A 26062-nucleotide genomic window follows, 5' to 3' on the forward strand; every position below is an offset into this window, starting at 1 on the left:
CCATGGTCCCGCTTTTCGCATCCTTCTTGTCGCTCTCCACAGTCGCTCGTCAGACCGACCCCGGCAGCTAAAATGATGAAGCACATCGAGAGCAGGGACGATTTTCAGGCAGCCTTGAACAGTGCTGGTGATAAACTTGTAGTAGCTGATTTCTCAGCCACATGGTGTGGGCCTTGTAAAATGATCAAGCCTCTTTCATTCCCTCTCTGAAAAGTATAGCGCAGTGGGGTTCCTTGAAGTAGATGTGGATGACTGTCAGGATGTTGCTTCAGACTGTGAAGGCAAATGCATGCCAACATTTCAGTTTTATAAAAAGGGACAAAAGGTGGGTGATAATAAGGAAAAGCTTGAAGCCACCATTAATGAATTAAGCTAATCATGTTTTCTAAACATATAACCAGCTGTCAGCTGTTTAAAACTTAACTTGTAATTTTTTTATTTACAAAAAAGATCATGTATGAAGACTATATGCCCAACTGCCATCTGATTATAAATGACAATAAAATATTAATTCTACCCTTTTAAAAAATAAATAAATATAAAGAAGAGTTTAAATATATATTCTTGCATTTGAACCTCAAAATAACCATATGAGGTACGAAGAACAAGTGGTGTTGAAAAGTTAGATGAATTGCCTTAGGTTTCACAGTTTTGTGTTTATCTGTCCTATTTCCTTTCATCATCATTAAAGATTTAGTAGCCCACATTTGATGTAGAGTTGGATTTTTTTCTGTTAAAGAATTCTCTTCATCTCCCATCATCTCACATCTTCCAAAACCTTCTGTTTTGTTCTGGCTCCCCATAGGGTAGCCATCCCTTAATGCAACCCATTCCTGGCCTCAGTGGTTAGAAAAAAGTTTCTATTAAGGGCCCAAGGAGTAGATTTTCTGTTGTTGGTGGTGTTTTTTTTCTTTGTTTTGTTTTTTTTATATGTTTTTAATTAAAAAAGATATTTAGAGTACATAAATGTTACATAAATGGGAAACGGACTTTGGCCCAGTGGTTAGGGCGTCCGTCTACCACATGGGAGGCCCGCGGTTCAAGCCCCGGGCCTCCTTGACCCGTGTGGAGCTGGCCCATGCGCAGTGCTGATGCGCGCAAGGAGTGCCGTGCCACGCAGGGGTGTCCCCCGCGTAGGGGAGCCCCATGCGTAAGGAGAGCACCCATAAGGAGAGCCGCCCAGCGCGAAGGAGGGAGCAGCCTGCCGAGGAATGACGCTGCCCACACTTCCAGTGCCGCTGACGACAACAGAAGCGGACAAAGAAACAAGACGCAGCAAAAAGACACAGAAAACAGACAACCGGGGGAGGGGAGGGGAATTAAATAAATGAAAAATAAATCTTTAAAAAAAATATATATATATATAGGGGATTCTCATATTCCCTGTCCTCTACACATCCCCCATTTACCCACTTTAACAATATCCTTCATTAGTGTGGTACATTCATTACAAATGATAAAAATATTTTGGAGCATTGCCACTAAGCATGGATTACATTGTAGTTTACACTCTCTCCTGCACAATTTTGTGGGTTATGGCAAGAAATGTAATGGTCTGATCTGTCATTGTAATGTCATTCAGAACAATTCTCAAGCCCCAAAAATGTCCTCACATTACTCCTGTTTTCCCTCTCCCTTCCCTCGATATCTCCAGTGGCCACTGTCTCCACATCAATGACATAATTTCTTCCATTGCTAGAATTGTAGTAAGTCTATAGTAGAATACCAGTAAGTCCACTCTAGCCCATAATTCATTCCCCAATCCTGAGTATTCTGGGGTGGTGTTACCCACTCTACCTCTAATTGAGAGAAGACTTAATCCCATGGGGCAGATGGATAGGACTCTCTTGCTTGCAGTTGTAGACTCTCTCGGTTCCTTGGGATGGTCATTATCCATCATCATCTCCTTTTTAGTTGCCCAGGGTGAGTTCAATGAACTGGAGAGTAGGTGTTACAACTCTGTTGAGATTCAGGGGCCAGTTGGCATATGGACAGCCCAAAGATTTTAGTTTCTTGGATGTATATGTTTCAACTCTAGTACTAATTATATGTTTAGGAAACCTCAATGGAGTTCAACTCTATGATACAGGGGAGCATAAATTTCAAAGTAGGGCCCATTGGCAAGGCATCAAACTCCTAAGTTATCTGCTCTGACTTTAGTGTTTGGATGTCTTCAGAGCCCTCACAAGCCCAACTATTTGAGGTAGTATTTACTTTGGCAGTCAATGACATCCTACTAAGACATGCATATGTGTAACCTCTGGAATGACCCCCCGACTCACTTTGAAGTCTCAGCCATATAAATTCATTTGCCTTTACCTTTTCTCCCTTTTGGTCAAGGTCTTTTTCCAGTTGCATTGCTAGTTGGTGCTTGGTAGTAATCCTTGGAGCCAGGGAAGCTCATCCCCAGGAGTCATGTCCCACACCGGGGGGAAGATAATGCATTTACATGCTGAGTTGATTTAGAGAGAGGCCAAATTTGAACAACAGGAAGGCTCTCAAGAGGCAACTCTTAGGCACCCTATATGTGAGGTTGTTTCAATTTCAAGAATAAAGGTACATAAGTATAGTCATCAATATTAAGGGGCTGGGAGGCGGACTTGGCCCAGAGGTTAGGGCGTCCGTCTACCACATGGGAGGTCTGTGGTTCAAACCCCTGGCCTCCTTGAGTGTGGAGCTGGCCCATGCTCAGTGCTGATGTGTGCAAGGAGTGCCATGCCACGCAGGGGTGTCCCTGCAAGGGGAGCCCCACGCACAAGGAGTGCGCTCTGTAAGGAGAGCTGCTCAGCGCAAAAGAAAGTTCAGCCTGCCCAGGAATGGCACCGCACACATGGAGAGTTGACACAACAAGATGACGCAACAAAAAGAAACACAGATTCCCATGCCGCAGACAACAACAGAAGTGGACAAAGAAGAACACGCAGCAAATAGACACAGAGAACTGACAACTGGGGCAGGGGGGGTGGGACGGGGAGAGAAATAAATAAATAAATCTTAAAAAAAATATATTAAGGGCCCATCAGTGGACCATCCTTCTTCACTAGTTATTGCCCCTGTACTCAGGGGATGCTTGCTATTCCATTAGAGAATGTGGTAGAGCTCCCCAGGATGGGAATTTGATATTCTTTTGGTTATTTTGTATATCTCTACCATAACAATATCCCATGAACAAATGAACACATTTATATGCCTTATATGTATGCCCAGGTGAATGTCCTCCCATATATCCCGTCACTGACATCTCGCACCAATGATCTTCCCTTGTCATAGTTGTAATGCATTTGTGATCCAAAACCTCTTCAAAAACGAAGCCAGCAAAATAGCCAAGCACAATTAATAGGAAAATGAAATAATATTGATAGGTTTAAAAATAAGAAATAAAATACAAAAAAAATTTTTTACTTAAAAAAAGATTTGGAAAAATAAAAAATAATTTAAAAATTTTAAAAAAAAATTGACATTATGCCTTTCATAACTGTAAGATCTGTTGTCTTGTATGTATAGTGATATTTTCTTCCATTTATTCCCCCAGCATCTTACTTTTTTCATTCTGTCTTCAAAGAAGTTTTAGGTTACAGAATATAGGGGATTCCCATAAACCCAACATCCTCCCCCCTTCCCCTTTCCCCATTAATAACATTTTATATGTGGATGTTAAACTTGTTAAAATTGATGTACAAGTATTGAAACATAGCTGCTAAACCGTGGTCAATGGTTTACATTATGGTTTACATTTTGGACCATACACTTCTATAAATTTTGATGAAATTTAACATGAATTGTATCCATCATTGCAAGATCAAGTAGAACACTTCCATCACCCCCCAAATGCCCCATGTTCCATCTATTCTATTACTCCCTCCCCCTCTCCTTAGGACCCATGGCAACCACCAGGCTTTACTCCTTGAAGAACAAGATTAATAGTTACTTGAAACAACATTGAGGGCTTGACATACTCCTCTGTCCTCCCTTATTAGGCACTGCCTATTCTCTTGAGAGACTCCCACCCCTTTTTTTGAGAACACAGCAGGACTCCCTAGGATGGGATTCCAACACCTTCCTGCTCATTATGTGGGTCTCCACCCACTGATACAACCCCTTATGACAAGATGAACACTTACACACTCCCTAAAAGCCTGCCCCAGGTGTGCCCTATTTCAAATGCCTCCTGCAGCCAACAACATAAACAGTAACCTTCCCCTGCCATTTTGCCAAAAAGAAAAATTCCCAACATTGTAGTTTTAACCACATACCTGCCAATCCCCAGTGTTCAACTGCTCTCTCCCCCAGCCCGCTCCCCAGTGCCATGGACAGTTCAACCCACCCTCCCCTCCCTAACCCCCTAACAAACCAAGACTGCCCAACCCAAGAGTATCACTGCACCACTGTCATGCCTCTCCACTGAACAACTACACACTTCCACTTTATCTTAGATTTTGCCCATGTGGGTATTGGCTCACAACCTTCTCCCTTTCTATCTCTTGTAAACCTGTCTTCCAGACTCTAGCTCTGTGAGTCTGCTCAATTTACTTAATTCCTATCAGTGAGATCATGTAATATTTGTCCTTCAGTGCCTGGTTTGCTTCATTCAACACAAGGTCTTTAAGATTCCTTCTTACAGCTGATTAATATTCCATTGTATTTATTTACCACAGTTTGTTTATCCATTATCTATTGATAGGCATTTGGGTTGATTCCAACTTTTGGAAAGAATGAATAATGCCTCTATGAACATTGGAGTGCATATATCAGTTCATGTCCTTGCTTTCAATTCTTCTGGGTATATGTCCAGCAGTGGAATTGCTGAATCATGTGGCAGTTCTATAGTCAGCTTCTGAGGAACCGCCAAACTGTCCTCCACAATGGCTGGATCATTCTACATTCCCACCAGCAGTGGATGAGTGTTCCCATTCTTCCACATACTCTCAAACACTTGTAGTCCTCTGTTTCTTTAATAGACACCAGGCTAATGGGTATAATATGATATCTCATTGTAGATTTGATTTGCATTTTCCTAATAGCTAGAGATGTTGAGCATCTTTTCATGTGCTTTTTAGCCATTTGTATTTCTTCTTTGGAGAAGTATCTATTCAAATCACTTTCCCAATTTTTAAATGGGTTGTCTTTTTATTTTTGTTTTGTAGGATTTCTTTATATATGCTGAATATTAGGCTCCTGTCAGGTATATGGTTTCCAATATTTTCTCCCATTGAGTAGGCTGCCTTTTCACTTTCTTGACAAACTCCTTTGAGGTGCAAAAGTTTTCATTTTTGAGGAGGTCCCATTTATCTATTTTTTCTTTTGTTACTCGTGCTTTGAATATAAAGTTCAGTTCACAAACCATTTCCTCATTAAGTACCGTAGATGCTTCCCTACATTATTTCCCAAGATCTTTATGATCTTTACTCTTATATTTATTTATTTATTTTTAAGATTTATTAATTTTTTAATTTCTCTCTCCCCACCCCGTTATCTGCTCTCTGTGTCCATTCACTGTGTGTTCTTCTGTGTCCACTTGTATTCTTGTCAGTGGCTCCTGGAATCTGTGTCTCGTTTTGTTGTGTCATCTTGCTGCATCAGCTCTCCATGTGTGCAGCGCCATTCCTGGGCAGGCTGCACTTTTTTTGCCCTGGCCAGCTCTCCTTACGGGGCACACTCCTTTCACGTGGGGCTCCTCTACATGGGGGACACCCCTGCATGGCATGGCAATCCTTGCACACATCAGCACTGCGCGTGGGCCTTGACTCTTATATTTAGATCTTTGATCCATCTTGAGTTAATTTTTGTGTAAGGTGTGAGACGGTGTTCCTTTCTCATTCTTTTGGGTATGGATATCCAGTTCTCCAAGCACCATTTGTTAAAGAGACCATTCTCTCCCACTTGAATGGGCTTGGTGGCCTTGTCAAATATCACTTGACTTTATATGTGAGGATGGTAGTAAATATTTTTGACTTTCTGGAGTATATAGTCTCTGTTGCAACCACTCAACTCTGCCATTGTAGCATAAAAGTAGTCATAGGATAATACTTAAATTAATAAGGGTAGTTAGTTCCATTTCAACAAAACTTTTATAGTTATTGAAATTTGAATTTTATACAATTTTCATATGTCATGAAATAGTATTTTCATTTTTTTTTCAATCATTTAAAAGTCTAAAGACCATCATCAGTTTGCAAGTCTTACAAAAACAGGCAGTTGGCCAGTTTTGGCCTGTAGGCCAGAGTTTGCCAACCCCTGATACAATATATTAAAATGCAGTCCAGACATCAGCCAGGGTCCTTTAATTCTAAGTAAAATTGGCTCAAGCCCAGTTCCATGGCTTGTGAGATTTAAAAACTCTTCCTCAGTTTCCTGCCTGTTCTTGGTGGGCTCATGCCCTCATGACCTCAACTTCCTGGGTACACATTCCTTATGGCTGGCCTTTATTCTATACCATGGTGACCTCTTATAGGTCCCCACTTATGCAAATCCTCTGGAACAAAGCAAACTTTACTGAAGATTTCAAAAGAGGGGTTTGTCACAGAAACACAAGCAATATGCAATTGACCTATGACATTACTCTTTTTAAAAGGGCCTTCTATCACTTCTATCACTTTTATTCTAAATAAAGATTATATCCTTTTTTAGAATAGTAGAAAACTGGTGCAACTTTTCACCAATGCAATAACTTTTCTTCCTTTTTGCTGTTATGCATTCATCCAACATTTATTTATTGACTATCTAATACATTACTGTTCAAAGGCACTTTCTTCAATGAGAAAATGCTCTATATCTGTACTATTCATACGGCAGCCAATAGCCTCAATTTATAAAACTTGAAATGTGGATTGTGAGACTAAGGAACTAAGTGTTATATTTTTTTTTCCTTTTTTTTTTTATTGACTTTGTAATAATATTACATTAAAAATATATATGTGAGGTCCCACTCAGCCCCACCCCCCACCCCTCCTCTCCCCCCCCCAACAACACTCGTTCCCATCATCATGACACATCCATTGGATTTGGTAAGTACATCTTTGGGTACCTCTGCACCTCATAGTCAATGGTCCACATCATGGCCCATACTCTCCTCCATTCCATCCAGTGGGCCCTGTGAGGATTTACAATGTCCGGTGATTACCTCTGAAGCACCATCCAGGGCAGCTCCATGTCCCAAAGACGCCTCCACCTCTCATCTCTTCCTGCCTTTCCCCATACCCATTGTCCACCATGTCCACTTTTCCCAATCCAATGCCACCTCTTCTATGTGGACATTGGATTGGTTGTGTCCATTGCACCTCTATGTCAAGAGGAGGCTCAGATTCCACATGGATGCTGGATGCAATCCTCCCATTTTCAGTTGTAATCACTCTAGGCTCCATGGTGTGGTGGTTGTCCTTCTTCAACTCCATCTTAGCTGAGTGTGGTAAGTCCAATAGATCAGATTGTAGGTGCTGGAGTCCTAAGTGTTATATTTTATTCAGTTTTAATTAATTCAAATATAAGTAGCCACATGTAGCCATCATAATAATACCATATTGGGTAGCACAGGTCTGATATGTGCAGGGTAGTACCCTTATATAAGAGATAGTGGGAAGCAGATTTGGCTCAAGTGATAGAGCATCTGCCTACCATATGGGAGGTCCAGGGTTCAAACCCAGGGCCTCCTGGCCCATGTGGTGAGCTGGCCAATGGGCAGTGCTGCCATGCACAAGGAGTGCCATGCCACACAGGGGTGTCCCCTATGTAGGGGAGCCCCATGCACAAGGAGTGTGCCCCACATGGAGAGCCACCCTGCACAAAAAAAGTGCAACCTGTCTAGGAGTGGCACCATACACATGGAGAACTGACATAACAAAATGAGACACAGAGTCCCATTTTCACTGACAAGAATGCAAGCAGACACAGAAGAACACACAGTGAATGGACACAAAGAGCAGACAAAGGGGGGAGGGTGGCGGGGGGAAGGGGAGAGAAACAAATAAAAAATAAATCTTAAAAAAAAAAGGAGATAGTCTCTTAAATGCCCTAAGAGACTCTGTTAATTAGTACTGCATTTCTAAAAAATTAGGACAAGGTTGGGACTGGGCTTTTTCATTTCATTGTTCAGGACTTAATTAAAACTCCATGATTTAGCACATTTTTATTACATTCAATAACTTTCAAAGCTTTCACCGCAGTCAGGTAAGTGTAGATAGTCCCTGGTTATAAAGTTCTCTTCTATTTTTCCACTTCAGTTGCACATAAATGCAAAAGGTCCATCTCCCCACCCCGCCACATGCCCAAGGGCACATTCCTCACAAAGCACATCTTCAGCCATGTGTCCAAATTCTATATCGATTCCAGCTGTTTCTTCACCAAGTACATAGACACAACAGCTGGTCTTTGTTCTTAATATTTCTCCATTTAGGCTAAATATTTCATCTTAAATGCTATTTTAATACGGTAACATGGAGATGATCCATATGGAAACTATCCTATGAAAATGTGTATGTTTTATACACAAGAGGATTGATCTAGCTTGATTAGGAAAGCTGTGACATGGTACTAAAACATTTCTCAAAAATGTTGATGAGTATATTCCTTAATCACTACAGAAAACACAGTCCCATGGGCTGTGAAGCCAAACTTTTGGCAGGCCCCAAGGATATAATTAACCTGTGTATGATAGCAAAGCTGGAAAATTATTGCCAGGTCACTTGATATATTTTGCCAGAAAGTGTTGATATATCCAACATATGTAGATGTTGGGGAAGGCTGGATCTACAAACCCAGAAGTTAAACTAATGTGGGGATTCACCTCAAAATTATGGGTCAAAAGCAAGATGGTATCTAAGAGGGATTTTATTCTGGGCCAATATATTTAGGAGAACAATTAGCTTTAGACTTTCCTAGTTGTTTGAGCATGTTTAGCAAGTGGTAGGGGCATAGAGTTCTGGTACTCTTTAAGATATGAGATATTGCTAACTACTTTCCAGGATTATGAGACAAGGTAGAGGTGAAAACTATTTCTGTATGAGCTGGCCCAGACTGTTTCATGACCAATAGTAAATGGGCTTCCACTCTACTGTGAGTATTGTAAAGCCAGAACACAAAAAATTCTTACAGAGAATATTCTAGGAAACATGAACTCAAATTAAGAACTACAAAATACATGAGGAAATAAACCACCATAACCAAGAACCAGCAGAAACAACAACCTGCAAAACTGGATTTGCAAAGATTGCAGAGGTTGAATATTGGAAATATCTGAGACCAGAATATATAATTAATATGTATAACATATTTAAGGCAATAAAAAAGAGAATAAAAAATGTAAGTGGGGCCAAGGGGCTTACAAAATGACCAAACTGATTTTAAAAGTGATATTTATAAATATAAATAAATGATTGAAATTAAAAAGTCCATAGGTAAATTAAATGCAGTTAGACCTAGCTGAAAGAAGACTTGTGTTTTGGAAGCTAGAGCTGAAGAAATTGACCAGTATAAATTAAGGAATAAACAAGATAGAAAATATGAAAAAAGGGATTGTAGTAAAGACACTTAACTATATTCAATTCAGAGTTTCAGAAGAAGGTAATAGAGAGAATTGAGGAAAGGCAATATTCAAGAAGATACTGAACATTTTTGAAAATTAATGAAAGAAAATACTCAAATTAAGCAAACCCCAAGAAATTCCAAACCAAATAAATAAAAAGTGTTTTTCTTTAAACATGTTAATGTGAAGGGACAGATGATTTTGTAAAGGAATTCAGAAAAAAAATTATACCACAAATTAGACCCAGAGATAACTTCTCATCAGCATCAATGGAAGCTAGAAAACAGTGGAATAATATCTTCAAGTGCTGACAGAAAACAGCTATCAACTTAGAATTGTATGCTCACAGAAACTCTTTTTAAAAATGAGTGCAAAATAAATTTTTAAAGAAATAAAACCCAAGAATGTTCATTAAAAGTTCTCTATATAGTCCACAGATAACATGTAATATCAAATTTATAGGATCATTTGCAAATCATCCTTATTGAACATATATTACTTCTACAATCAGAAAACAAAACTGTAAAATATATTTAACAAAACTATCATGGATGGGTATAAAACTGTGGGTAAATAATGTAGAATAGTAAGACAAAAGATACTTTTACATTTTAAATTTCTATTGTCATTGCCTAGCATGGGGATATTTCCTCAGGATAGATGGTCAACAAATAATTGTTCATTGACTGAATATTTGACTGAATATTTTTCCATCCATTTGACTCCTCCCATTTGGGCATCCATTTAAGAATATCATTTCCTAAAGCTAGTAAACATATCAGGGTTCTGTGGCTTATTTACTAGTAGCTAAATTGGCTTAACTAGATTGGAGAATTGGCTTCACTATGTAGGGCTGTTCTAAATACGCCTGGTATTGGTTTACCTTGTAAGATCATTGAAAGCAGTGGGGAAAGGAGAGACTTCAAATCCCACCCCAAAGATGACAACTCATTTCCAATTCCCCAAAGGTCTATAAACATCCATGACAGTATAGTATCTAAGGTACTGCTTTGCTGGGGAAACAAAGATAATTTTTAACTACATTTGGACATAAGCTCAAACAAGGGTTTGACAACAATGGATAGTGTGGTGGAAAGAACACTGCCTGGTAATCAGAAGAACCCAGTTCTAGCTTTACCTGTTGATAGCTCTGAGTGGATCATGCTGACATTGAGTCTTAATTTTCCATCTGTTGACTATGGATCTTGAACTGGGTGGTCTCAAGGGGGCCTGACACTGCTATCATTCTGTAATATCCTACTACAGGACTGACTTTGGTCATCATCCTGTCATTCCTATTAAGAAAAGGGTTATAGCAATATCTTTTAGCTGTGTCTTCATAAATAGTATCATTGGGGCCAACTTACCCTTTACACACAATAGGCACTAGGGCCCACAATGCTCGAGATCCATGGAAATGGGAAATATTTTTAAAAAATTTTTAATGTGCTGGGACCAGGGATTGAACCTGGGACCTCCCAAGTGGGAAGCTGGTGCTCAACTGCTTGAGTCACATCTGCTCCCTAATTTTAATTTCTTTTTAAAAATGAACATAGTAATAATGAAAACACAACAATGAGTCCAGCCTTGATTATATTTATCTTTACACCAAGTCAGTCATAAGATATAACTTTTAATATTCTTTATGGAAGAAGGGCTTCATGCGTCACAATACACTGCACTCTAGGTCCTGAGGTACAGGAATTTATAACACTGCAGATTAGATAAAAGCTAGGAGAGAGTATAATAATCTTTGCGTTCTGGATTTTTTTTTTAAAGATTTGTTTTTTTCTTCATTTATTTCTCTCTCCTTCCCACCCTCCCCCAGTTGTCTGCTCTTTGTGTCCATTCACTGTGTGTTCTTCTGTGTCCGCTTATATTCTTGTCAGCAGCACCAGGAATCTGTGTCTCTTTTTGTTGCATCATCCTGCTGCGTCAGCTCTGTGTGTGTGTGGTGCCACTCCTGTAGGCTGCACTTTTTTCTTATGGGGCAGCTCTCCTTACAGGGTGCACTCCTTGCACGTGGGGCTCCCCTACACGAGAGACACCCCTGCATGGCATGGCACTCTTTGCACGCATCAGCACTGCGTGTGGGCCAGCTCCACACGGGTCAAGGAGGCCCTGGATTTGAACCCTGGACCTCCCATGTGGTAGGTGGATGCTCTATCCATTGAGCTGAATCCACTTCCCTGCATTCTGGATTTAATAGTTGGCACTTGGGAAGTGGATGTGGCTCAAAGAGTTGAGTGCCTGGTCACAGGTTTGATCCCTGGTGCCTCCTAAAACAATAAAACAAAGAGCAAGCAAACAAATAAAAAAACCAAATCAGAGGAACCAATTTGGCTCTGTGGTTGAGCACCAGCTTCCCATATACAAGGTCCCGGGTTCAATCCCTGGCCCCCGTACCTAAAAAAAAATGTTGGTACTTGGTGGTGGCATTTAGAAAGAAAGTAACATTTTGAGAATTAAACTAGTAAAATCAACATAATGAAGAAGATCAATAATTTGCAAAAACTGCCTTAAAATACAGGATGCCTCCCTGGTTGAAGCCAGGAAGAGCAAGATTGGTAAGTTTGTGATAGTAGTTATAATAATTATTGAGAATTTATGACATGCCAAATGCTGTACTAAGTGTGTTATATGCATTATCTCAATTATTATTAATAATAATCCCATTTTATAGAGGAGGATACTGAGGTTTATAGAGATTAGATCAGCCTGCTGAATGTTGCTTGTTTAGTTAGTGTCAGAAACTGGACTGGAACATAAAGTTTAACTTGGGAGAATGCAATAAGGCTTCCACCAGAAGCTTCCACCTTGGGAGGAACACTAAAGCCTCCGTGGTGTTTGCAGGGCTGAACCAAGGTAGAGTGAGTCTGCATGGAGCATTAGAAAAAAGAGCAGAAACAAGGTGACTCCAGAGGGATTAAACCTAAATATGAAAGGTAAAACTCCCAGGCCAGTAGAAGAAAAGGTCGTTTATTTCATGGCCAAGTATTAGATGAAAGCATCATAAACACGACACAAACTGGTGGAACTCTGTAACTCTGAAACCAGCATGATTTCCTGGTAAAAAGTTGTTGTCTTTTGCAAGGAACTCATGGAAGTTTTTAAAAATTAATAACAGGATGATACAGTTATTGAAATGCAAGTAGGAAAGATTGTGCATTCAAAAAGTCTAAGCTTTCGATGACTGCTTTTCAAGAGAATGAGCAAATACTGAAATTAGTTAAAAAGTGACAGAGGGAAGTGATGTGGCTCCAGTGATTGGGCTTCTGCCTACTATTTGAGAGGATCCAGGTTCGGTCCCTGGGGTCTCTTGGTAAAAAGCATGCCATGCAGTGAGCCCATGCTCATGAGGTGAGCTGAGTGCCTTAGTGAGTGCCCACATGGCAAGCCAGTGCCCGCACAAGTGGGTCACGCAGCAGATGATGATGCAACAACAACAAAAAAGAGAGACAAAGGGGAGAGTCAAGGTTAGGCACAACAGAAACCAGGAACTGAGGTGGCGAAGTGACAGGGAACCTCTCTCCATATCAGAGGTCTCCAGGACTAAATCCCAGTGAATCCTAGAGGAGAAAAATGAGAAGAGAAGACAAAAAGAGAAATAGATACAGAAGATCACACAGTGAATGGACACAGACAGCAAAAGCAGCAGGGCAGGGCGGTGGGGAAAGGAGAGGGGGGAAAAGTGACCATTCCAACACTGATAGGAATTGCAAAAGAGAGGATCAGCAGATGATGAACTATTTGGACTGAAGTCAAGGAAACAAAATTCCTTTAGCCATGCCATGCTAAGGGCCTTTAGGAATTCTTAGTGAGATGAGATTTGGGAGTTTTTTTTATCACTCCGCATAGTGCCTATAGTTTGTAGTAAATAACTATGCTTGAGTTAATTTAGATCAATTTGCTTCTAATTTTTGCTCTGTGAGTTCTCTATTAAGTGATTCTCAATCACTACGTTTTATGATCTTTATTAAAGGTTTAATTAATGAGCTTCTCTTATATTAATAAGTGTCTATATCAGATTGATCCCAGCTGGTGATTGGTTATCTTTAAGATTATAGTAATCTGGGTGAACAAAACAGGTTAGAAGCTCAATTCACAGAATGCCAATTTAGCTAGGTTTATTCTGTTTTGGGAGTGTGATACATATTACTAAAGAACTTAAGAGTAGTTTTCAATATCAGCCATAGAAGGAAGACATGTGATCTGGCAAATGTTAATATTTTGGTCACTAGATGAAGAATCTCTATGGCTGGGAGAAAGGGGTGAAATAATTGTATCTGATCCTCTTCTGTAGTCATGGGAGAAAGCTAGGGAGAAGGGAGCCGTGCTGTGGATGGACGCATTTTTCTGGTGATCAGTGAGGGAAAGCTTAAGAAGACACCACAGAGAAGTAGGGTGCGAACACATTCAACAGTTTGAAGTCAGGATTATTAGTTGTCACAGAATAAAGATAAAAATATTATGATAGGAGGAATATGAATTGCTCTCATGGGTCAGATGGAGATTTCAATGTTGGGGAAAAAAACAAAACTATATCTCATGGTGGGTGTGTGTTTGATTTGAGATATTTTAGGTGACAATGAGCCCCAAGCTGGATTGGAAGGCACTGCTGGTGCTCTTCCCGTCTGTATCATGGAACCAGAGTTCAGTTTTCCATTTCAGCTCCCACTTTTCCCCACTGAGATCAGTGGATCCAGAGAGCAGCTTACTCACTTGTCCTCTGTAGTACAAGGAGAAACCTGGAGAAGGAGCCAAGCCCGATACCATAAAATGGGAAATTTACAAGACATCACAATGGATCATTTCTTTAATGAGGGGCAGTGCCTCAGTTTCCTCACCTGTAAAAGAACGATAATAAAAGCACTCACCCCAGAGGGTTGTTGTCAGTTGAGATATGTATATAATGCACTGGGGACAAAGCCTGGTACCTTATAGCTGCTCAATAAGGGTTGGCTATTGCTATTATGCACAGGACATTTTACAGATGAAGAAACTGAGGCTTCAGGAGAGGCTGCTTAACTGTCTGGGATTATATTGTTGGTAATTGGCCCAACAGGGCTCAAACCCAGGTCTGGTTTGCCCCCAAATCCACATACTCAACACTATGTCACATTCTCTGGTGAAATAAGGAATTCCTCATTTGTGGGACGGCACTGAGACTTCTGTGATTTAATCTTTGAACCCCACCTTCCATTGTTCCAGTTCCGTGCGCACCAAGCCATCTTCTGGTGCCATCCCAGGATCCTGCTATCAGAGGGAATGCTCTAGGGGGCAGAAATGTATTGGAAAGGAATATTCCTGACCATGGATTAATAAATGGACATTGTGGCTAACATAAAGAGTTTTGTTGTTGTTGTTGTTGTTACTGTTGCCTTATTTTTTGTTTGTGTTTTGGATCGCTCAAGCCTGATATCTTTGAGAGCACAGACAAAATTTAGTGTCTGGCTCAAGGAATCATCACACTATGCATCCTCCTGATCAATTGTTTGGTCAGTCTTTCTGCCTCTTCTCTCTCAACCTGTCTCAGGTATCATAGAATTCTTCTGACAAGGTCCAAATTTATTTTACTTTCTATGTCATTCCATGACTGTAATATGAGTCAGTATTAATAACCCTCTTGACACTGAAACAATTCTCTATCTCAACAGCTATCCTTTTCACTCCAATAAAGAGTTTGAAATCTGGTCATTATTCTTGATTTCTCGTAATTTAACACTTCTCTTTATTATTCATAGGAAATCAGGCACTTTCTTCTGAGCAAAGGAGAAGTGGAAGTAAGGGAAGGCCTCCATAGAAATCCTCCAAATTTTGGTGAGGAAATACTGGTGTTGGGTTAAATTATGTGATTTATTATCTTACTTTGTGGGAATACTGGGAATTGCTACCTTTACTTTGTAGCATTAAGATAACTGCTTTTTTTTTTTTGCACACTTAAGTTCAGGCCTCACCTGGGGTGTGTTGGTAAAAGGAAAACAGCAGGCCTCACTCAGGGTAGAGGATGCTCTCTATCTTGGATTATCCCATCTCTTGGGGTTCAATGCCTTTTTTTTTTTTCAGATTGATTTTATTTATTTTTCCCCCTTCCACTCCTCCCACCCTGCCACCCTGCTGTTTTGGCTGTTTGTGTTGTCTTCTTTTCTCATTTTCTCTCCTCTAGGATTTACTGGGATTTGATCCTGGAGACCTTTGATTGGGAGAGAGGTTCCCTGTCAATTCCACCACCTCAGTTCCTGGTTTTTATGGCACTTCACCTTGACTCTCCCTTGTCTCTCTCTTGATGCATCATCATCTTGCTGCAAGACTCACTTGCGTGGGGCACTGGCTCATCATGCAGACACCTGTGCAGGCTCTGGCTTGCCACACAAGCACGCTTTCTCCTCTTCTTTTTCACCAGGAGGCCCCAGGGATTGAACCCAGGTCCTCCTTTATGGTAGGCGGAAGCTCTATTAGTTGAGCCACATCTACTTCCCCAATGCCTTCTTTCAAAGAAAGTTTTCTTTTCTTTTTTGGGGTGAGGGGAAATTCTCTTTGCCAGTTGGTTCCAGCACTGTGCCTAATAATGGTAGATCCTACAAAATGTTTGTGGAATTAACAAAATCACTTTGAAGATAGAGGAAGGGAAAAAATGCTCACCAAACCTATTATCAAAGATGACTCCATGAAGTTGTGTCCAATAGAAATGTATTCGAAAGTCAAATATTTTTAACCAAATAAATGGGGAATTATTTTCACCTTACAAAGTTAATTGGTCACTAGAAGATTCCTTTAAGGACTGAACATTGGTTCATCTGAAATGAACAGGAAAAATATTCATCAGCACAAGTTTTGATAACTCCTCTTCCCTGTGCCCTGTATCCTTACATTCCAGCTACATAAGGTGGTTTCTCATTACTAAATTTGCCACCCAGTTTGTGCCTCTATGCCATTACACATGGCTCCCCAAACAGTATCCATTTCCAAGCACCATTACTCACATGGCTCCTTCTATTAATCAGATTTGTCTTTCCACCGCTTTTGTTTATGTTAATTGGGAGCACATTTTCTACTCTGAATTGTAAGCTCCATGAGAAAAGGGACCATAACCAGACTGTTTGTACCTCCCTGGGCTATGTGCCTAATAACTTGTCTTGCGTAGAGTATGCTCAACACTCTTCCCCTAGCTAGCCCTTACAGCACATGAATGTTTGCTTCAGACTGCTTTAGGATGGGATTTCTTCAAGGCTGTGCTTTACCTTAAAAATTCATGTGAATTTTTTGCATTCAGTTCTATCATTTGGTATAGTAATTTTAATATAAAAATGTTTAACTTGACTCCAGAGTAAAATTGATACTTCAGAAATGGTCCCATTGTTTACACTTTTGCCGCTTAGACCTTCTAGCACATGACCCTGGGGATATATGTTTCTCAGTTAAAAAGAGTACAAGTAGAAGCTTTAAGATGTTTATTGCACTGAATTAAGTGTAATGTTCGAAGTAAAGTACTTCTTTACCGAATGCCAAATAATTGAGAAAATAAAGTCAAGATAGATAGAGGCAACCTGTCCTTAAGAAGCTTAGAACAACCTGTCAGAGAATTTTTAAAAATAACATAAGGCTCCGAAATGCATTGTACTCACATTTACTGGTATTGTCCCTTGTCACCCCTGCCCCCAAAGATGCTCACTCACATCAGCTTGTAAAGTGGTTAATATGCTTGCAGCCCAGTTGCTCTGAAAGCCCAAAAATGGAGAATTTCACAAAAGGAAAAGTGGCCCTCTGATTTCCATTTTGGTAGATATTGTCATCTCTGAGCCTCTGGACCCAAGTTTATTTTCAAGGTTGTGTTAGAATAAAAACCAAAAGGACTTTTATGAGTAACTCATGCCTCGTATTATTGAGCTTATTTAGCTACTGAGGAGGTAAAATTCAGTGTTAAAGAACATGTCTAATAGCAATTTCTAAAATGGTCTGGGACAATACAAGATTAATTTTAAAAAAACATAAGGAAATAAAGAAATTACTGCATTATTTAAATAATTAAAACTATTTAAATAAAACACCCCTTACCTTTACCCTTCATGAAAATTGATACAACTACTGAAGTATTATATTTGAAGAAATCATTTCCTGAAAAGATTCCTGTGGGTCAAAAGATTCTAAATGCCCCTTGAGTAAATCTCTCTGTGATAATATAAGAATAATGAAATGCAGTGTAATAGAGCTCTCTCTGGACTCCATGTGGGGAAATGTGTTCACGCAAGAACCAGATGCTCTTCATTATAACATCCAACCACAATCAAATCTATAATGGTAAAGTACATTTTTAACCAAATGAGGTTACCAGAGCACAGAAGATGTGACCTCTTCCCTTTACACCCTCTAAATATCCTAGCAAGATTCTTATTAATATCTGTTGAATGCAGAAGGAAACAGAGCCTCAGAACAATTACATGATGGGATTTTCTTTATCCTATCCATTCTGCCTCTGTAGTAGCTCTTTCCATCATTTTATAATGTAATCTGGTATTCTTGGGCCAAGTGTGAGAAGAGTGATTTTATATTTTTCTTTTCTCTTCTTGAATATTTGCTTATATTTCTCTTTCCTAGCTTACAAAACCAGAAAAGAAACATGATTTTCTCTAGTGTGGCTTTGACGATGTAATGGAATACCTGGCATCCATCCGTGTCTCCTTTCTTTAACTCTAAGATGTGGCTGCACTGTTCCTTGAATCGGGACTCTGTCATTTTTGGCTTGGCGGTCTTTCTAGTGCTTTCCTTATCCCAAGTATTTTCTGTTGCACTTGGCAGATATTTTATAAATGTGGTAAAATCACTGAACTGAGGAGGATCTGCTTGCTTGCAGCTCCCTTAAGGCCAACAGCATCCAGAGAAGCAACTCGTCATGAATCAGATGATTATTTCAGTCACATTGTGATGGTGCACTTAGGTTTAATCACCTTCACCACAGAAGTAATTCACAGTGGATCCCTTTTGTTTTACTTATGAACAAATATACATTGGCTCATTTAGCCCCCACCCTTTGTTTTTGGCTGCCATATTAAACATTGATTTTATTTTCTCAAGTCACAAAGGATGAAATCAATATCTAACATGACAAATATATTTGCTGATACATTTTCATTCAGATCCCTGGCAAATTTTAAGCACTTCACATTGCATTTATTTTAAGGACTAGGTTTGTGGGCTAACAAATTTAAATGTCAGTAAAGGTAGGCTCTAATTGCACATGAAACTGGTTTAAATCTTAAAGTGAGAGTAGTTATTATTAAATCCCATACATAGAGGTGTTGCATTATTTTATTATGATTCACTCACTGAATCATTAGTTAATTTGTTCATTTTTATTTGACATCTATTCATGGAACATTTATTGTTTTTCAGAGACCTTAAAAAGGCTGGGTATTGACCACAAAAGTGTTTTAAAATGGTAAGACTCCATAAAAAGATTACATCTGAAAATACTTTTTTGTTTCCTTCCTTCATTCACAAAAGGTTAGGTACTCACTGTATGTGGCTCAAGCTCTGTGTTAAGAACTGTGGATTCACCAACGAATAGGAACTGGCCTCCACTTTCTAGGAGCTCATGGTTTAATGAGAAAAAAGAGAACTGGTAAAGGTATCATAGATGGAGATGCCTCATCCACGGTAACCTCATGGCTGGTATCCTGCTGCATGGGCTCCATTGCCAGGGCAGAGAGGGCAGAAACCAGAAAGAAGAGAAATGCTGGCCCTGAAGTGGCTGGGGGGGGGAGGGAGGGGCGGGGTTGGTGAGGGAAGGGGAGGTGTTTGGGAATGTTGGAAAATTATAGTGCCTGAAACAGGAATAATAAGAAAAGGGAACTGAAAAATTTGAGAAGGAGCCACAATATAAAAGGCCACCTGGGGCATACAGTGCTTAGACTTCATTCTTCAGTCACAGGAAATCTCTGGAGATATTTATATGAAAGAACTTCATGACTGAATCAATGTTTCCACTCCATACCATAGTTTACTGTATTACTTAATGATGTTTATTTTACGGTACAGTTAATAATAGGAATGACAGGTTGAGGGTGGTTCAATAAAACTCCTTGATTTCCAAAGCTCTTCTATTGGTCTTGAACTTTATCACGCACATTACTAGAACTTTGAGAATGTCTCAAGTACTGTTTCAGGTACAGAAGACATGGTTCCAACTGCCATCCAATGACTTTGTGATCTTGAATAAGCCATTAAGATATGGTCTCCTTATCTATGAAATGGAGGTAATGATACTGTATTCTCAAGCTATTGCATAAGATTGTGTTGAGAATCAAGTTAAATGTATATGAATTGATTTTAAAACAGTTGAGCATGGCACCTGAGGAAGATATTATCAATATTATTATTATTATTATTTAAGAAGCTGAAGTAAACTGGAATTACCTGGCAGTTAGTCATCAGGAGCAACCTTCTTCCTTGAACTACCAAGCATGTAATAATAATTTACAAACCAATAGCAGAAATTTCTTTATTTAAACACCAGTTCTTTGAGAATTGACAAAAAAAGCATCTAGGTGAATTGGATGAAAACAAGTTGAAAATAAATGAGCTCATAAACCCTGATTTTAATATTGTTCCTAGACTTGTGCAGTGTGTTAGCTATACAACCATACAAAGTGTCTTTGCCAATATAGAAGAGTAAGGAGTCAATAGTGAAAGAGCAGTATATGAAGAGAATCAGGCTGAAAATTTTCTAGAATTGAATGACTGATTGTATGCTGAGAACTGAGCAAACAGGCACTGGTCAAGACAGTTATACTCTAGGTGCTTCCATTTCCTTAGCTAACACATGGAAATTCAACAAACTTGCTTAATAGGGTTGTTGCAAAGCATAAGAGAGTTAGTATTTGTAAAGTGCTTAGCATACTGGTACAAATTAGGCACTCAAAAATGTTAACTGTTATTACAAGGAAATGACAATTAGACTGACAGTATATTTGACACTGGCAACAATGAATGACACAGAGCAATACACTGATATCTTTAAAGTGCTGAAGGGAAAATAACTATCAGCCTAGAATTTTATTATACCCATATAAACTATTATTCAAGATTGAGATGAAAATAAAGATATTTTCAGGCCAAAGCCAAAAAAAGAAGTTTACAATCCATAGATCTTCACTAAAGAATTATTAAAGGTACTGAGTAAAAAGAAAAGAATTCATAAGGAAGGACTAAGATACAAGAAACAATGCTCAACAGAAATAGGGATAAAAATTACCTTTAATTAACTATTGAATTACAATATCCACTTTTTTTGTACGTGTTGAAAAATTAAAAACTGAAACTAGATGAAAAATAACAAGAGACCAGGAGTGTTCAATAAATAGCTAAACCATACTAAGGTCTCTGTCCTATATAGGAAGAAAACAGAAATAATGAAAAACAATCTTAAACATTGTTGGACAAATATATTGTTAAGTATCTGTATTTTAAAATTAAGGGTAACTTGTAATACATGAGATATGATAAATAGCCTTCAAATGGCAGAGGAAGAGAAAATAGAGGGGGAAGGCTAAAGAAAATGTAAGTAAGAATAAACATAAAATACAAAACACAGTAGTAGGAAAAAAGATATCTTTACTTGGAATAGTAAAAATCAGGAGACAACATAACCATTACCAAAAGGAGAATGGATAAATAAACATTTGTACAATTGTTCAATGATAAACAATTGAGCTGATTATGTGAATGAACTGGAGCAGCAAATATTAAGGGGCTAAGTTGAAGAAAAAAGCAAGTTACGAGGTATATACTTAATATGATAGAATAGAAATTTCTAAAGTATAAAAATATGAGGAGGAGGTGGGAAGTGAGGAATAAAATTTGGCCCAAATCCAACAAATTTGTCTAAAGTTAATATTTTCATGTACTGGTAAATTTTTTTTTGTCTTTACTTATTTTTTAAATGTTACATTAAAAAAATATGAGGTCACCGTATACCTCCCACCCCCCTCACCCCACTCTTCCCCCATAACAACAACCATGTACTGGTAAATTTTATTTGCCATAATTTTTCAACTGATTTGGTTCTTTTTATGAAACTTGAGATTTGTTTGCAATTTTTCAGGAGCTTGTTTGACATTCTTATTTGCTTTTCAATTTTTTTTTTTTAAATTTCAAATTCTTTTCAGCCAAGTAGGTCTGTTCTGTTCTGCATATTGAGAGGTTTTTATTTCCCTTCTCCTAGTGCTCTTATACAAAGAAAAAGAAAATGATTGTATTTAACATATAATACAATGTTACAATCCAATCATTTTTATATATTTTTAAAATTTATTTTTAAAAGATGCTTAGATTACATAAAAAGTTACATTAAAAATAAGGAATTCCCATATGCCTCACTCCCCACACCTCCTCCCACCCTTCCCCACATTAACAACATTGTTCATTAGTGCAGTACATTCGTTGCAATCGATGAACACATTTTGGAGCATTGCCATTAATCATGGATTATAGTTTACATTGTAGTTTACACTCTCTCCCACTCAATTCTGTAGGTTACAGCCAATCATTTTAAGTCTGTCAACTCCTCACAGCCCCAATATGAACTCAGTACTGAGATGCCAACTCAATTATAACCTCAAAATTATTCAGGCATGGGTTGGGCCTTAGCTTAATTCCATTTCATACGTTTGGAAATTATAATTTAATTTGGATGGCCACTAACTGTCCAAAAACATTGGATTAAATTCTCAACTCAGAGATCACTGACTTTTTAAAAACATACCTCTTTAATGTGCTCAATCGTATAACTGGTTAATGATTCCTTGACTCTCCACTTGTGTTTCTTATTTAGCACAGCCTACCTTCAATTATTCTCTTATAAATTCATAGAATCTCTTATGTCTAATAAGCCCATTTAACAAATGAGGAAAGTAAGTTTAGGAGGTTATCTCAATGATCAATGGTTACAAAATCAGTAAATAGTAGTACCAGGACTAAAGTTCAACATTCTTGATTTATACTTTAAACTGTCAGGAATTTGGAATATAAGGCATTGTGTACTTTTTAAAGCTTCCATGAATGTGGATGGTGGAAAATCCAGTGTAGAGACATAGTTTGTCTCTTCTCCTCTGGTGTACACTTTCAGGTCTTGCATGTCAGAAGAAATGTGATATAGAGGGGAAAAATACGTAATAGTTGGTAGTTTTAAGTGAGTATATTTCCTGAAGGAATCCAAAATCCATACAATTTTAATAATCTAACACTTTCACATTGAACCTTCTATTATCTACTAGCCAAACAAAATATAAAACAAAAATAAAGATTTCTCCAGTTATAGGTGCAATTATTAAGCACCAAGTTGAGAGCCCAATCTGAGTGGGGTATAGAAGCAGAAAATGGGACCTCACAAACAGGAAACCTAGTGAAAGAGGACATAAAAATGAGGGTGTCTAAAAAAGGGGAGGAAAAAAGAATATATACCTTAGTGAGTGTAATTTAAGCAGTTTGAGGACTAACCTAAAAAATAATAAGCAATGTGAACTTCTGGTGCTAGCTAAGATGAGGTAAGTCCACTATAGTCTATCACACTGATTGAAAATAAATTCTGGACAGAATACAAAAATAACTACTATATGAGTACACTGAAAAGTGAACAATAGCAGGTATATTAGGGAGGGAAGTAAAACCTAAAGTACAACCCCCATTACTACCATGCTTTTTCTGTATTTCTTTCCCTCCTTTATCTTCCAGCTTGGACCCAAGAGTGAACAAGTCTAGGAACCATGTCGTGGGTGGGCATGAGCAGCAAAAATTCTGTGCTCAACTGAAGCACCAGTGGAAGAAATGGCATGGGCACCTAAACCCCAAAGAAAAATCTCTCTGGCCAGGAGAATCAAGAAAGGGAACTCGTATTCCTTTCTATTCGCCCCAAGGGAAACTCCAGTTGCACAGAACTCTATGACAGAACATGGAGCCAAAACTACAGGGAGCTAAAACTCAGACAAAAGGGAATCTCCTAATTCTCTGTACAAGTCCCAGGCTCACTCCCCAGCTGTGCATGTGTGGAAAAGACCCTTAAGGAGCTTAGCAAAAGATTTGAGGACTAAACTATGATGTAATCTACTGCCCAAGTCCCAGACTAGTCCCTTGGAGGTGCATTCTCATAGACTTTGAAAAATAAACTAACATTGGAACCATTGCCCACAAATGATAAGACAGAGTTTGTAGTTTGTTTGCCTACTAAAACAAACAAATATTGCCTACTAAAACAAACAAATGAACAATATCAACTTTCTTCAGAGGATTTTGACAGGATAGAGTCTCACAATATACTATTCAAAATGTCCAGGATATAATGGAAAATTACTCAACATTCATAAAGCCAAAAATACCTGAATACTTCTCAAGGAAAATGATAGTAACAGAAATAGTGGAGGCTTGGAGTTATGTTCCCCAGAAAAACATATGCTCCTAGTCTTAATCCATTCCTGCAGGGTGTCATCCCATTGTAAATAGGTCCTTTTTATAAGGTTACTTTAATTAAGGTGTGGACCAAGTAAATCAGGATGGGTCTTAATCCTTTTACATGATTACAGAGAAAATCACAGAGAGAAAAGCCACAGAGAATAGCCAGAAGCTGGAAGACAATGGAATCTGGAAGAGAAAGGAAAAGATGCCATCATGTGCATTTGCCATGTGACAGGAAAGCCAAGCTCTAAGGATTGCCAGCAGCTAGGAACACCACAGACTTCTGGGAGAAACATTGCCTTGATGACACCTTGATTTTGGACTTCTCCTAGCCTCAAAACCACGAGCCGATTGTATAGTACTTGTTTTAACAGCTAGGAAACTAAATTAGATACCAATCCCAAGTTGACACATTGTAAGAATTACCAGGCAAATACTCTAAAGTAGCCATTCATATTATAGCCATACACCATGAGGTAAAATTGAACACTTTTGAAATGAATGGAAAAACAAAATTATCAGTAGAGAAATAGAAACAATAAAAAAGAACCAAATGGAAATTTTGGAAATGAAAATAAAATATCTGAAATAAAAAATTCCCTGGATGAGCTTAGTAGCAGAATGGATATGCTAGAAGAAAGACTCAATGAGTTTGAAGACATAATGATAGAAATTATCCTACATGAAGAATTGAGAGAGAAAATAATTGAAAAAAAGAGAACAGACCCTCAGGGATGTGTGGGACACTATCACAAAGGGCAAAATTATTGCCAATGGAGTCCCAGAAGGAGAGGAAAAAATATTTGAAAAAATAATGGCTGGAAACTCCCCAAGTTTGATTAAGACATAAATTTACAGATCCTCAGAAAACCATGCCTAGACACATCATAATCAAACTGCTGAAAACCAAAGATAAAGAAAAAAACCTTGAAAGGAGTCAGAGAAAAATGATATATTACTTATAGAGAAATAAGGATTCAAATAACTGTGTATTAAATATCCTTATCTATTTAGTGAATACTCTAGGGAATAGTAACAGAATACACTTTCTTCTCAAGCACACATGAGACCTTCACCAAGAAAGAACATGCTCTGGGCAAAAAAAGAAAGCCAACAAATTTAAAAGAATGGAAATACAAGTGAAGTGTGTTCTCTGACCATAATGGAATTAAACTAAAAACCAATAACACAAAAATATCAGGATAAGTCCAAAATATTTGGAAATTAAACTACACAGTTCTAAATAATAAAAGGTTGTTGATGTGGGAAGAGTGGGGGAGTGGGGACTGGGGGCATATGGGAACCTCTTATATTTTTTAATGTGGCATTTTGTGTGATCTATGTATCTTTAAAAAAAGATAATATAAAATTTTTTTAAATATTTAAAAAATCTCATAGCCCATTTAAAAAATAAATATAAAAAATACAAAACAAATATAAAAACAAAGAAACAAACAAAGAAATTCTTCACCTTTCAATGAAAATGCTCTAATAATGATGGACATGAATGCACAACTATGTGATCATACCAAATACCACTCACTGTACATTTCAGGTAAATTTTAAGCTTTTTAAATCTGTATCAATAAAGTTGATATGTTTAAAAAATAATAATACGTGAGTCAAAGAAGAAGTCTCAAAGGAAGTGAGATCATATTTTTAACTGAATCAAAATGAAAATGCAACATATCAAAATTTGTGGACTACAATTAAAGCATGCTTTGAGAGATGTTTTTAACATTAAACATCAGAAAAGAAAAAGCTCTCAAATCAATTCTCTATATTTCTACCTGAAGAAACTAGAAAAATAAGAGCAAATTAAGTGTTAAGCAAGGAGAAGGAAGTAATGATAGGAATAGAAATCAATGAAATTGAAAAGAAAAACAATGGGTAAAATCTATGCAATCAAAGGCTGCTTCCTGAAAAGATAAACCTCTAGTCAGTGATCAAGAAAAAAAGAGAAGATACAGATTATCAAGATAAGAAATGAAAGAGGAGCTATCACTACAGATTCTAGAGACAATAAAAAGATAAGAGAATACTACTAGAAATCTATTCCTGTAAGTTCTACAACTTAGATGAAGTGGACCAATTCCTTGA

The sequence above is a fragment of the Dasypus novemcinctus genome, chromosome 11, assembly GCF_030445035.2.
Source record: "Dasypus novemcinctus isolate mDasNov1 chromosome 11, mDasNov1.1.hap2, whole genome shotgun sequence".
NCBI classification, from domain to species: Eukaryota; Metazoa; Chordata; class Mammalia; order Cingulata; family Dasypodidae; genus Dasypus; species Dasypus novemcinctus.